This window comes from Vicia villosa, linkage group LG1, assembly GCF_029867415.1.
Source record: "Vicia villosa cultivar HV-30 ecotype Madison, WI linkage group LG1, Vvil1.0, whole genome shotgun sequence".
NCBI lineage: Eukaryota > Viridiplantae > Streptophyta > Magnoliopsida > Fabales > Fabaceae > Vicia > Vicia villosa.
In genome coordinates, this window is record NC_081180.1 from 72099459 (window position 1) to 72103654 (window position 4196).

Sequence of the window (4196 nt, forward strand, 5' to 3'; positions counted from 1 at the left end):
TATGGTAAATATTGGACAAATGGTATCGGAATACACTAACTATAATTGCATCTCTATTTTCTTGCGGGTAGATTTTGTAAAGAATAGGCTTGGTCTTCCTTTTTTTTAGGTTCACTTCTTCTTGAGAAGATTTTGGTATTATTTTTAGAGACAATATAAATTTATTTTAAAAATTAATTAAAAATTGATTTTATCGAGATTACAAAAACTTTATAAAGAAATAATTTTAATAATTATTATTATTCTAATTTAAATGGTTATCTAATTATTAATCGAAAACAAATATAAATTATAGAAACATCTAAACTATAATAACAAAAATTATATAAACGGACATGTTATTTTGATATAATAATTAAAAAATATACAAACTTAAGATATAATTACCATCATCTAAATTTATGTAATAAAAAATTAAATATTCAAATGACTTACGTATCATTATAATATTATTAATAGTTTCGATCCTAACACAATCACGTGAAAGAACATCACACAAAGAAAACTTCAAAACTAAACCATTATAAAACTAAATAACCAAATAATTATTAGTTGTTAAGCCATATATGAAATTGAAACCAAATACAATAACCTACAAAAAAAAACATTTTTTTTGTAATAAAACAATAATAGATATCCTAATAACATAACTATATTCAGCTATAAATTCTAACTCAGAATACTCCAAAGACTTATTACAGGCTTATTACTTTCAGAATGTTATGTGTTTAACCCCCAGTAAATCAGAATTCTTCAAACACATTTTTAGCACGTAAAGTTTCTCAATATTACCTTAAGGAACATATGCACGATCAACTTTTAGATTGAGGTTAAAAGTATTATTAGTTTAATAATTTATACGTTAAAGGTAAATGAAAGAACAAATGGAACACTAGTAACAAATAATTTACAATAGAATAGTAACAAATGGGACAATAGTAACCATAACAATATGGTGAATAAAGATATTAGGGATAAAGATATATCTATTTATTTGAACAATTATTATAAAATTACATCAATAAAAACATTCATAAGTGACCAATCTGCAGACTTTCCAAGCAGCAATGATCAAACACAAATTTATCATCTTCTCCTGATTCAAATAGAAAAAATAATATCAATAAAAAAAGAATTTAAATACTTGTAATAGAATAATTCAGTGCCACACAAACTAAATGCAAGACATTATGTAAAGGGAAACAAAAACCATTATAAAAAAAAGAGATCACCATCAAAGATTTGTTTTGTAGAAAATGATGATAAACCATGATCACATATTTATATACACAATGATTTGGATATGAATAGAACAATAACAAATAATTAAAAAATAACGTATTAATTAAATATAATATAATAAATGAGTGAATGATCCTAATTAAATAGTTACAGAATTGAATTGAAAAAAAAACGTTCAAATAGTTATGAAATATTTATTAAAAAAATTGCTATTTTTTATATTAAAATATATTGCAAACTAATGTCTTAATATATGATATGATAAATTTGAGTTAAATAAATATATTATTTGAATAGAAACATGTAACTATTAAATTATATTTATAAAAATATCAATTTTATATAATATAATAAATGAGTGAATAACAATAACAGTTACATAATTGAATTGAAAAAAAAACGTTTAAATAGTTATGAAATATTTATAAAAACAAATTGTTATTTTTTTATATTAAAATATATTGCAAACTAATGTCTTAATTTATGATACGATAAATTTGAGTTAAATAAATATATTATTTGAATAGAAACATGTAACTATTTTATTATATTTATAAAAATATCAAATTCATATAATATAATAAGTGAGTGAATGATTCTAAATAAATAATAGCAGTTACAGAATTGAATTGAAGAAAAAAACGTTCAAATAGTTATGAAATATTTATAAAAACAAATTTTATTTCTTTTATATTAAAATATATTGCAAACTAATGTCTTAATATATGATATGATAAATTTGAGTAAAATAAATATATTATTTGAATAGAAACATGTAACTATTTTATTATACTTATAAAAATGTCAAATTTATATGAAAAACAAAATGAGAAAATATCCATCTTAATGTATAGTTTACTTTATAATTAAAATGATATAGTCAAATATTTAGTTTTAATTAATTAATGTGACTACAAAAAATTAAATAAGTGAATTAAAGTCATTTCTTATTATAACTTATTAATAAATATTTATATAAATACAATAATTAAATGAATTGAAATGAAAGAAAAAAAACAATCAAATATTTATGTGATATATTTCTATATTTATTAAATTAAATTAATATTTTATGATATTTTATCTACTTGAGTATTTTAGTTTTCACTATCCTTACTATTTATTATCTATATTTTCTATTGATTTCAATTTATTAATTAATTTTGGGCATCACTATTTATTCATTATTATCAATATAAAATATATTTAAAAATATTTTTATTAATTTAATCACAAAATAAATACAATAAAACATATTACTTAAGTAATTTATTTATATAGTATATCTGTCATTAATTGAGTAAACGTTATTAAATATTTGTCTAGATTATATTATACAAAACTATTAAGATAAAATAATTTAAAAAATAATTATTTTATATTATTTTTATTATTAATATTAGTGGAAAAATACTTTATTATATTATTTTAATTATAATCACTATATTTATTATTATTATTATTATTATGATAATATTATTTATTCGTAAGGTAGTGTCAATAGGTGTTACTTTTTAATCAATTATATATATATATATATATATATATATATATATATATATATATATATATATATATATATATATATATATATATATATATATATATATATATATATATATATATATATATATATATATATATATATATATAATTAATAATAATTAAAATATTTTTTAAATATATTTTGAATACAACAATTTATATTAAAATATTATTTATGTATATTTAGTTTTACTCTATTTAAAATTATTATTTATTTGTATTATTTATTACTATGTTAATTTTTGTTGATTTTGCTGAATAAAACTCAGTAGGTATGGGCCTTCAAATTGTTGTTTCGAATGCAATGTTTGTGGAAAGATGAATCTTGATGTCATTGTGCTTTGGTGAATTGTTCAATTCCAACTCTTGTCATTTGCATATTTTCTTCACTTGACATTTGTGATGCTAATTCAATTTCCATTTCTCCCTTTCATGTGCTATGGTGATTGTTAGATGGATGATGGAAACTTGAAGAGGAGGCAAAAACCGAACTTGGAGAATTTAAAAAGAAGACTTGGGATTCATGTATCTTGTCAAGTGAACTTGGTAGAATTTGATGTTTTTTGGCTTTGCTTTAGGACATATAACTTTTAGGTAGAAACATGAAACATATTAGGACAAGTCTTGTAAATGTAAACACATGGTACTCTCTTTTTTGGCCACTTTGAATTTCTAATGAAAAGTCATTTTTTACCTTTGCCAAATTGAAATTAATTTTTCTATATGAAAATTGAATGAGAATTGAACTTATATCATCATGACATTTTGCAATTCTTCACAATTTGAAGGATCAACAAATCTTTACCATTTGTGATGTTATTGACTTGCTTCCATTTAAAAAACCTTTAACAGTCCATTTTCTTCCATTTGCAAAAGTTTGAATTTGAAACTTGAAATCTCTCTTTAAATCATGTAACTTCACAACTAAATGCTTCACTTGAATGAAAGTTTTTGGAATGACAATCCATAATCTCTTGAATGAATGTCTTTGAAGCGTGATCACTTGAATGATAAATAGATGGTAAAGTCTTAATGATAAAACCTAATTTCAAAGAAACCCTAGGCCTCAAGCTATTGATTCAAGGATTCCAAAATGATCCAATTTCAATGCATGCATGATGTACCTTCGGTGAAAAAGGAACTTGAATGTCTCGGTTAAAAGATAAATAGTACTTGGTCAACCAAAAATCAAGTCTCTAGGGTTGACTTGGTTGACCAAGGGTCAAGAGTATAAAGATCACATCAAAACTTTTCTTGTCAAAAGTGTGAATAATGAATACATCTTGAATGAAAACTAGGTCAAACCCCAAAGTACCATGCAATGTCTTCTCTATCAAGTAGACTTTCCAATGCACTATGATTTAGCTCATCATCAGCACTAGAACCCTGATCTTGGGCACACAACCAAG